This window comes from Amaranthus tricolor, chromosome 12 (genome assembly GCF_026212465.1).
Source record: "Amaranthus tricolor cultivar Red isolate AtriRed21 chromosome 12, ASM2621246v1, whole genome shotgun sequence".
NCBI lineage: Eukaryota > Viridiplantae > Streptophyta > Magnoliopsida > Caryophyllales > Amaranthaceae > Amaranthus > Amaranthus tricolor.
Genome location: NC_080058.1, coordinates 5,432,039 through 5,444,439, shown reverse-complemented (window position 1 = coordinate 5,444,439; position 12,401 = coordinate 5,432,039).

The following is a 12,401-nucleotide window of genomic DNA, read 5'->3' as shown; positions in this document are numbered from 1 at the left end:
AATGATATTAGATTGAATTTTGCAAAACGGAAAAACTATCCAGGATATTTATATAAGATAAAATATTAACAAAAAAAAATTGATAGTCAATGTTTTTTGTAGTAGTTTCATCTTTTAATTAAATTAAGAGGTTTTAAATTTAATACTTTACTTATTTATTGTAATTTCTAAATGTAAAATTATATTATTCTTTATTCTTTATTATTTATGGTTTAATTTGCATAGGTTTTACAATTTTCTTATTAATTAAATTGACTGTGTTTGGTTAGCAATTAACGTTGGAATTTAAAATTTTAAGGAAAGTTAATTCCTACAACTTGTAACTACAAATTCATTTGTTAAGTTAAAATTCCTATAGCCAACCAAACAACATTGTTTAATTTCTAGAAAATTAGCAAGTGAATAAAATTTCCATACATTATAAATTTGCAAAGAAATTTTATTCTATTGGCAACCAAACGAGTCCTAAATATTTGTTCAATTTCTCATTTTACACTATTTATTTATTATTTTCAATTTATATTTTATGATTTAAACTTTATTAACATTAATCTTTTATAATTTTTAATTATAAATGATTAAAATTACTAAGAACTAAATTAGAATATAGACAAATAAACAATGAGACAAATACTCCTTTAAATTTTATTTAACTACCAACTTGTGGTAAAATGAAACCCCACATAGAACTTATGTCTATGGCAAACTTTGGTATAATTTAAAGGGTTTTCTAACCTATGCCACAATGGCATAAGTTAATAACATTAAATTTTTTTATGAATTTATTTTATTATCTTAAATATACTATTGGGAATAATGATTATATATATATATATATTAATTAAAATAAGTAAAAAAAAAAAATAAATAAGAAAATTCTTAAATAAAGTTGGTAGATGAAGGTATTTAATACTCTCCTAACCCATACCTTGTGGCATAAGTTAGACAAGCCATTTAAAAAAGATAGTTAGAGCATATCTCGGTGAGGTGGTTAAATTTGTATCATTTAGAGAAATAATAATCGAGCACAAACCTAATAGTCTAGTACCTTATAAATATAATATTAATACTATACAATAAGTCTTATATGAAATCATATCACTATGAGATGACAAGTCCATATAATTAACTTATTTTTTAATTATTGATAATTTTAAGGTTATAGTTTGTCACTTTTAATATTATAATTACTTTAAAACAGTAAGTGATCACTTTAATATTATAATTAGTCATTTTAATATTATAATTGGTAAACAAATTACAAGTTAACACATAAAAAGACTGTGAAAATACATTAAATCAGTTCAATATAAATAATTTTTTTATAAGACTGTCTCATTTGAAAATCGGTATGCTAGTATATGCCAATATGTGAAACGACATATGGAAGATAGTATATAAATAATGTCAAATACTTTAATTTAATGAACACACATGATATGTCATGTGACAACCATAGTCCTATTATTGACCTAGCTAGCTACTAAATATTTTTTTAAAGTGTTATAGGCATATGTTATCTTTACGTACATCAAAATTACAACCATAATTCTCATCCTCATCCAAACAAGGGAAGGGTTAATTAGGGATAATAGAATCGAGCATATCAAAAATTAAAATCTAAACTATTATAAGTTGATATATTATGAAAATAAACTATAAAGAGTTGATCCATCTATTATAAGTTGATAATAGACATTTTATTTAAAGACATTTTATTTAACAACCTTATGAATTTATATCTTTTATTTTCATGTTGGAGACTCGCTAAAACGATACTAAATAATTTATTTGTACTTTTTATGTATATAAAGTTACAAAAGATATTTAATTGTTTGCTACTATGCGTAAATTCGACTCTTAAACCCCAATTGTATCTTAGATAGAAGGTACTGATAATAGCAATATGACACTAAGGTCATGAAAAGTTAAGTATAAGTGTTCAACCAATTATAAAGAATTTTGATATGTAGTTTTAATTTTTGAGAATCCAAAGAAGTGTTCTTGAATGACCCTAAGCAAAACCCCTATAACAAATACAATTTCACTCAAATGTCACTCTAGGTTAACATCTAAGAATCCTTGTAGAGAAAAAGACATGGCTTAGCTAGGTTGATGGTCTCATTACGTGGCTCTTGCCATCTATTGTTAAACTGTTTATTATTATTATTATTCACATGTGAGTTGTCCCACATTGAAAAACGAGAAGAGAATATATCACTTTATAAATTTGAAGAGCAACACCTCCTACTACTAATTGCTTTTATTTGTGAAATAAACTCCTTTGGGCTTGTAAGTGGAAGTTAACTCTTGTCCTCTTTATTTGGATTGAAGAACATACCCATTTTCTAAATTCTATCACCCGATTCTATTCTTTAAATAAAAAAATTGCACATTATTCTAATATAGAATAAGTTCATACAATACTTAAAACACTAATTTTTAAATGAGACGGTTTCACAGTGAGACTATCTCTATTGAATTGGCCTAATATATATTTTTGTCTTAAAATGATCACTTATAATGTTAAAGTGAGCACTTATAATTTTAATATAATCACTTTTATAGTCTTAGAGTGATTACCCATATCCCTAAAATGATTACTTATGGTTTTAAAGTAAACAATTAAACAAATAGACTATTATATGGATCCGTCTTATAGTGAGGCGGTCTCATACACTTAAAAACAATATGTTGTTGGTGTCTTTCATATCCTTGATTGAAATGAAATATTACTCCTCAAGCTTGAATTCTATCTCTAAAGCTCAAATTAAAGTTTTCGCCTTTATGAAATTCACTCTCTGGAACATAAAAGACAATCAAAGACTCCATAAAATCTTATTTTCAATATATTAGCCACTACTCTTAACCTAAAAATGATTTTGGCAACTTAATTAAATAGCCTATACAATGTGTAAAAGTTCCACAGATAGCACATTATGCATCCAATTTAAAACATCAATTTTGAAAATGCGACAAGTTTAACATGCGCTATTATGTTCAAACAAGCAGAATGTTTTGCTCGAACGAGCAAACTATTCTGCTCAAACGAGCAGAATATTCTGCCACCTATTATATGGTCTTGTCGGCTTGATCAAGGCAACCTCCTATATATCACCTCTTCTCTGGCTCTAAACAATAACCTAACCTCGAATAGTCCTACCCGAATACATAGTCATTATCTCTGTAAAGTGTATGCAATAAAGTGAGCTATTATATAATCTATTCATAATTAATGACCTATTTTAGTGTAAAGTGTGGACTAAATTCACATAAAAATTTTAAAAAAAGACAAAATATATTATTGATGTCTTTAATTCATATCTATAGTTAGGAAAACAAATCCGACTAAATGTAAAGTCGAATATAGGTAGCTAGCAAGAACCCTAGGAGGATAAAATGATTAATTAAAAAGTTGGTGCAATAATTGGATGCCACAAATTTAAACATAATAAGCTAATTAAGGAACATAGAGAACCTATTAACGGATCATGCTTAAAGGTTTTGTCGGCCAGTTAGATTAGGAAATTAAGCTGTAAATCACATATATGGGGTCACATATCTTTGTCTCATTTATTTAATAATTATTAAGGGAGATTTGGTTAACAAACACTAGTAACTTACTCTATATATTACTACCTAGATACTATATTCTAAACAAATATTTTTAATGGTTAAAAAATTATAAATATTTGATATTAATAAAATTCTATTGAGATGAATCAAATTATGTTTTAGTTGACTATGTTTTAACTTATTATAGATTGAGAATAAAATACAAATTAAGAGTAATTGGTAAATAAAGTAATTGCTGGAAATATGGAAAATACTTAATTTCTCCCTAACAGATTGCCACAAATTTCTATTTACATCCATCCTTTTAACTTTGTAACATTATTATTTTAATAGTGTTTCTATTACTTTCTAATTCCTATCCAAATATTTTTTTTTAGTTTCTCTCACTTTTAATCTAATTTATACAATTATATATTGTATTAATATCTTTATAACATCTTATCCTACTATTTTTTTTTAAGAATCGTGTATTGTGTGTTATTGTTGTTGCAATATCTTAGGGAGCAAGAGACTAGTATTTATCTTTGAATCAATACCATTCCATTTCCATGCTTTGGCCTATACGCTGATACACACTTAAATCCTCTCGTCTAAGATTTTTAAAAAAAATTTTATGCGATGACCTTAAACTTTTGACTTTTTTATATGGTAGACAAACATTTTTCAAATCTACGTGGTGATCTTAATCTTCAACTTTTCCACGTAGTAGACAAAAAGAAGTTTTTTTTATTAACTTCAGACTTTTTTAACAAACGTAATGACATCTTATTCAAAAAAACAAACGTCGTGATCACTCTAATTGACTACATATTTTCATATTCAGTCAAAATAAGTATTTTATTTTGTCTACCACATAAAATTTTTTTTTTTAATTTGGGTTGTCTCTCTCATTTGCATCATTCTATTTTTGGAATGAATTAATTCAGCGTCATATTTTTTTTAATCGGATCCATATATTCTAACTCTCTTTAATATCATTGAAACAATTTATTTTTTTCATGTATCTTTTTTCTTAAAATAATACACTTTATTTTTTATGCTTATTCAAAGGACAATGGAGTAGATTATAGATGAGTATCAAAAATAGACTGTGCATAAAGTTAGGGCCAAGAATTTTCAAATCCCTCCAATATTTCAACAGTAGAATAACTGTATATGCCTACGAAATATCAAATCAAATTGCCTTTGTCACATGTCTACATTGCCACTCAGGAGTTCTTGAAACTAGACATATGACCTTCCGGAAAAGAAAGGGTGAAACATTAAATTATTTACCCCATTTGAACCAATTCTGTCAATCAAACCAAAAAAAATTTAATACTCTGACAAATATAATGGAACAGAGAAAGTAGGTTTTATAATTGTAACACTTTTATTTTTCACGCTATCTAATATACGATTTAATTTTTAAAATCTTAAATTTCATTTGATAAAAAATTCTAAAAAGTTAATATCCTGAAAATATACATTAGGACGAATCAAATAAGATCTCACTTGACTATGATTTACATTGTACATGGAAAAATATATATCAAATAAGATTAGTTAATGAACAGTTGTTAAGGAAGTATTTATACCAAATTATATAAGATTAGTTGATCAAAAATATATACCAAATATATACCAAATAATATATACCAAATTATGCATTAAGGAAGTATTTATAAATTTTCTTTTATTTTCTATCAATTTTAATAACATTCACTCAATTAATTTTAATATCCCTTTACCATTAGCTTTTCTTTTGAGCAAATTTTATACTCCCTCCAATTCATAGAATATAGGTCATTTACTTTTTCTCACTATCTAATGCACTTATTTAATGCTTAATATCTCTTATTATACATAATAAAATATTATAAAAAGTGGATATTAATAATCTTTGCATTGAGACGAATCCAAGAAGATTTCACTTGACTATGTTTTGATTCATAGATTAAAAATAAAATACAAATTAAGAGTGATACGTGAATAGTGTCAAAAAGTAAATGTCCCATTTTCTATGAATTGGAGAGGGAGTATAAGATTGTCTCTTTGTGAGGTGGGTTCAGATTATGATCCTAAATTCAATAAATAGGTATTTTAATATATAAAATGAATGCTTTTAATTAATTTAGTTGGACTATTATTTAGTCTAATTATAAATGATTCGTCTCATAAAAAGACTGTCTTAAATGAAAATTTACGTTTTCTTAATACATGTGCAGTTGTGGATGGTTGTCATAAGAGGACAAAGTTAATATTGCTTTGTCATCTCTGAATTGCATCAAACACAAATTGATTTAATTTTAAGAAATTGGTAATAAATGAAAAGAGAGAATAAATTGTATATATGAAATAAATAGAGAGTTAAAATGTATGAATGAGATTAGAAGAAAGTGATGAATTATTGTCCAAAAATAAAAATAATACAAATTAAGTAAGATGAACAAAAATAAAAAATAATGCAAATTTAATTGTACAAACAGAGTATATGATTAATTGGGTCGCTTATAAAAGAATGATGTTGTAATTACAAATCTAGTTATAATGAAAGGACTTGAGAAAAAAAATGAGCCGTTGTAATTTTTTTTAAATAGAAAGTCATATGTTTGTTGTATATACAGTTGAGATTTCATGAAGTCGTACCACGAAATATTAAATGGAATAGTCTGAGAATACAGTTGAGGTATTTTAACAAAATAATGAGACATGTATGATTAAATCATAATTAACATTCAACTCATAAGTGGGGTAATGGAGTCTTTTTGCATTAGAAATTAATAATAATGACCCGTTTGAAAAATCTCTCGACTATCTTGATGATCATGCTTATCCAATTTTAATCATTTTATTTTTTTTATAAATTAAATTTCAATCCATTACCACAAGGAGAGGTGGTATCATGTGATAATGGAAATTTGTAAACAAAAACTAATTTGTGATTAAAGTTTCATCACCATGAGAATAACATGGAACTTTTGATGAAACTTTACACTAAATAATTTTCATTACCACATTTAATACCACTAATCAAACGGATTGTAAGTCATTTCTTATTTGCTATGATATATACTTGATGAGCGTTGTTCGTATTTATTTGTGAGTGTTTAGAGGTGCACGTTATTTACTAACGATATTGTAAGATTGTAGCGAAAAATAGGTAGCGAAAAAAGTGAATACAAAGATAGAGGATTGAAGGGTGACCACGTAAAAGAAAAGAGTTATTATAAAGTTGCAAGAGTAATATTTACGATGCAATTTTCATAGTGGGAGAATCTTAATTAAGTTGGAAGTTATTCATGAGAAGGTTCACTTATAGTTTTTTTTTTCAATAGCTATTTTTTAAAATTATGATTTTAAAGTTAGAGTAAAAAACTACATGTTATAATTTTTGTGGTTGAAAACTAAAAACCCATTTATATGCAATTTGCTACAATTACTTTTTATACTCCCTCCGATCTTATGAATTAGTCCCATTTCCTTATTTGGCAAAACCTTTGAATTAGTCCCATTTTTATTTTTGGCAATCCTTTTTTACTTAAATACCCTTAGTTCACACAAGTAATTACGAATATACCCCCATATGCCTTACTTACCCAACTACCCTTCACTACTTATCCTTCACTACTTACCCTTTACTATTTACCCTTTTTAATAGACCCCACACAATCCTTAATATCCGTGCCCAAGCAAATGGGACTAATTCATAAGATCGGAGGGAGTAATATTTTATTGGTAGAAAGCTACCTTTTAGAATTGTAAAATTGTGAAAATTATTTTAGTTAAATTTTTTGTCAAAAAACTAACGATCATATGGAATTGCAAACTTGGTAAACTCCCTCAACAAAAGCAAAATTTAGCGCATTGCAAATTTTTTTAGTTTAAGCTAGTGCTCAATAATTTTTTTTATAAAGAAAAATTTTATTTAGTTTAAGCTAGTTTTCAATACTTTCATTGATGGTAAATAATATTTTTTTCAATTCTTGAGTGTTATACCTCAAAAAAATGTACATATTATTGACAAAAAGATTAGTAAGACGATCTTAAGTCCTAACGGCCCGTTTGGTACATGGTATTAGAGGGCGGTAATGGTAATAAAATTAAGTAATAAAAAATTTGGTTGTTTGGATGCTTTCAATGGTAATGGATGGTAATAAAATAAGGTAATGAAATTACCAAAAAGGGTCATTTTTATTACCATCAAACAACCTGGTATTAGGCTGTAATGGTAATGAAGTATTAATGTGGTAATAAAATAAGGTAATGTTGTTTCGAGCTGAAGAAAAAAAATAATGAAGTAAAAAAAGGTAATGTATGTAATTATTCAATAAAATATTATTATTAAAAAAAGAATCATTAGATAGAATAATTTAGATACAATAATACTTTTAGATACAAATATACAATAATGAAACTAAGAGTCATTACCATTTTTTATTACTAACAACCAAATGCAATCAATGGAATATTATCTTCCATTACCATTCTTTAATCATGCACACCAAACAAAAGAATTTTCATTACCAATTCTCATATCCATTCCTTTATTACTATTGTCATTACAACATTTCATTCTCATTACTTCATTACCTTCAACCAAATGGACCGTAAATGTACTACCACTTATTATACAAGTAAAGCTTGTGATTACTAAGATGATCTTAAGCCCTAACTCCTAAGTGAAAATCCTAATATGATCATAAGTTCTTGTATCGAGTATATTTTTATTGAGTGTTATACCTTGTGTATCATAGCCACTTAAACCAAATTTTGAATATTAAGGTCTTATTTTTCTTTCTTAAATTGATAACATTATTTGGTTTCCATATATATTTTTTTATTTGTCTATTTTATATTTTGATAATTTTTTTTATTAGTTTTTCGTTTTCATATTTTTGACACATATTATCTACTAGTATATGAATTACTTTATTTTCATCTTTACGGGTCATAACACTTGGCCTATTTAGTTTTGTCTATGTCTTTTTTGTCATCATATATTATACTATCACAAATTCTATAGCAAAGACGCCCTATATTGGGTCGGCCCACTTTTCAATTTAAAAAAAAATAAAAACAAAAATAAACTAAAATGCGTGTAAAGTAATCACACTCCATCGGAAACTTTTTCAACTTTCATTTTTCTTTCCTGACAAACCCTCAAACTACCCAAAAATAATAACTCTTTGAATTTCAGTCTTCAATCGCCATTTTCGTCCATAAAGCTTTCCATCTTCAACATTTGCTTAGTTCTCATCAAAGGTATGTATTTATGCTTCATCTTCACTATTTTCGTTTTCAAAGCTTTCATTTTCATTTTTTTGGGTTAATTGTGTTATATATTAGTTGGAATTTCAATCCTCTTATTTTTTTAAAAAAAAATTAAGCTTCATCAATGGTGGAAATAGTAATGTTGAAGAAGGAAAGTAAATTGGTGTTTTAATCTATTTAAAGTTTGTAGTTTAATATTTTAAAATTTTAAATTTGTTTGTTTTTTGATTTTACTTGTTTTTGATTTTAGGGTTTAAAAATTGGGAAAGATAAGTGCTGGTGTTGTCTTAGCTTCTATATTCACAAAGAAGATCATAAAGATTTCTTCTAAGGATCAAAATGACAACCCTCAACAATCAAAAGTGGGTGATTAAGTACCCAAACAAAGGGCTAATAGTAGCTGAAATTATAATATTATGTATTTGGATTTATAATATTATGTATTTGGGTTTATAATAGTGACATTTGTCGTATTGTTATGTATTCATATTTGGGATTATGTTGGAAGTATAATATTGTGTATCTGGATTTATAATATTGTATATATAGGTTTATAATAGATTATATTTGTGTTTATAATTGTGCATAGTTTATAATATTTTGGATTTATAAAGTAATGTTATAATCTCAACTAAATAATGTTATAATCACAATTAAACTATGTTATAACCCCTAATAAACTATGTTGTAATCCCAATTAAACTATGTTATAACACCTATTAAACAATGTTATACTCCCAACTACATTATGTTTTAAAACCAACTAAAAATGATATAACCCACACTAAACAATGTTATACCCTCAACTACATCAACATATGTCAAATGTTCACAGTTATAATACCAATTATATTATGTTATAATCCAAAATATAAGTTATTATAACCCCGAATATACTATGTTATACCCCAAATATATTATGCTATAACAACAAATATATTATGTTATAACCCCAAATATATTGTTATTACCCAGTGTTTACTCCCAACTACATCAACCTATGTCAAATGTTCATAATTATAATACCAATTATATTTTGGTTATATCCCCAAATATATGAATATATAACCACAAATGCTTATATTACAATTCTCCAAAAATTAGCCATAATTGTCTTCTTCAACATCACTGTTTTCCACCATTGATGAACCTTAATTTAAAAAAAAAACAGAAGAACCACAATAGCTTTTATTACCTTCCCCAAATAGTATATATTGTTGTCTTCTTCAACATCACTGTTTTCCACCATTGATAAACCTTAATTTAAAAAAAAAATCAGAAGAACCACAATAGCTTTTATTACCTTCTCCAAATAGTATATATTGTTGTCTTCTTCAATATCACTGTTTTCCACCATTGATGAAGCTTTATTTTAAAAAAAAACCCACAATCGAATTCAAGCATCATTTCTTCCATTGTTAAAACAATATTTTCAGTGTGTAGAAGGTGTGTATGTTCGATGGTTGAAGGGAGATGAAAAAATCAGAAAACTTTTCATCTTTCAAAAACACATAAATATTCTTCTCTTGAGAATGACATGCGCGTGGTTTTTTAAAATTAAGATATTTTCTAAATATAGTAATGAGGGTTGACCTCTTTTAAGAGGCGTCTATACTATAGATGGTCTCTCAAGAGAAGGCCTGTTATACTATAGATAGATTTTTTGTCAAAAAAGATTTTGTGAGTATTTTTTAATAAAGTTTAATAATTATATATATAACAAAATTAATATGCAATTTTTAAACCAAAATGAATTACAAAATAATTTATTTTGAAAATAGTTAAAAAAATATGATATGATTCTACTCTTTTAGATTATAAAAATGTATTACGGTTAAATATATTTCTCTTGTTCTTTTATATTTGTCAAATATAGGATAAACAAGTTAAATAAAAATTGAATTTTTAGAGTATATGAAGTTTTATTGTATTGAAAAAATATGTAAAGTGATAATGATAGTATTGAAAATAGGTTTTAAAATAGGAATTTTCAATAAATAATTTAAATAAAAAAATATTCTAAAAAATAATATAAAAACTTAAAAATTATTTATAACTATTATAATCAATTAACACAAAATACCCAAATAGTTTTTCTAAAAAAAGATTATTACTAAGGAATTCCAAAAAGCTATCAAATTTTGTTTACATAATTTTTTGAATATTATCGTATAAGTAATAAAATTATATATGGAAAGATTGTTTCAATAGTATTTTTTTTTTGTCTTAATCATTTAATCATTTTACGATAGTATATTTTCAGATATATGTTTGATATGTCAATGAAAATAATTTTTTGCCTGAATAATTAATTTATTATTATCTAGTGATTAAAATTTAACATTTATCTTAATTGTTTAAGATAGAAAATTAAGTAAATAGTGTATAATAATTTATAATATTTTGTAGTTCAATCAAATCAATTTAATGTAAAAATATGGTTTAATATATTATGCTAACAAATATCCACCCCATATGACATGATTTTTCTTAGTGACCTTAAACATATTTATTCCCAATATCTATTTTCAATCTTATTCTCAAGATTAGAATACCTAAACATGCAAATAACAATAACAAAGGGTTTTAATGTTAGTGATAAAACTCACTTACATTTCTTTCTGGATTTGCCAATTCATTTTTGGGAAAAATTGAATTGCGATCCATCTTTTGATAATAATAATCGTAACTATTTAATATTCTAAAAATGTTTTCAAATTTTGAGGGGTGTCGTTTTTAATTTTTTTTAGCTATTTGGTTCTCATAAATTCTTGCTTGAGACCGTCTTTACAAATGGCATCTCAAGTTTGGACCAGCCCAATTTTTAAATTTTTTTTTAAAAAATAACTAAACTTTCTAAACAATGCTTTTTAACTTCTATTTTCATTTTTCCTTTTTCTCTTTTCTGACAAAACTACTCATCCTCCTCTCTCAAACTCCATTTGTGGTTTTCAATCTCTATCTTTCTCTCTCAACTCTATTATTGTTTATTCTCCGTTTATCTTTTTCAATATTTGCAAAACCATCAAAGTTATGTATTTATACTTCAACATTTTCGTTTTTAAAGCTTTCATTTTCATTTTTTTGGGTTGATTGTGTTATATATTAGTTGCATTTACAATTTTCTGATTTTTTTATATTAAGTTTCATCAATGGTGTAAATAGTGATGTTTAAGAAGACAACAATATCTACTATTTGGGGGAAATTAATTAAAGCAATTATGGTTATAACATAATATATTGAGAGTAATAATATAATATATTTGTAATTATAATATAATATATTTGGGGTTATAACCATAATATATTTAGAGTTATAACATAATATAGTTGGGGTTATAACAAAATATATAATTGCGGTTATAACGTAATAGATTTGGGTTTATAATAGTATATATTTGTGATATAATACTACAAAATTGATATTATAATAATACAAGCAAATATATTATGTTATAAAACCTCAAATATATTAAGTTTTAATTCCAAATATATTGAGTTATATCTCCAAATATATTAAGTTTCCAAATATATTGAATTGTAACCCCAAATATATTATGTTATAACCCCAA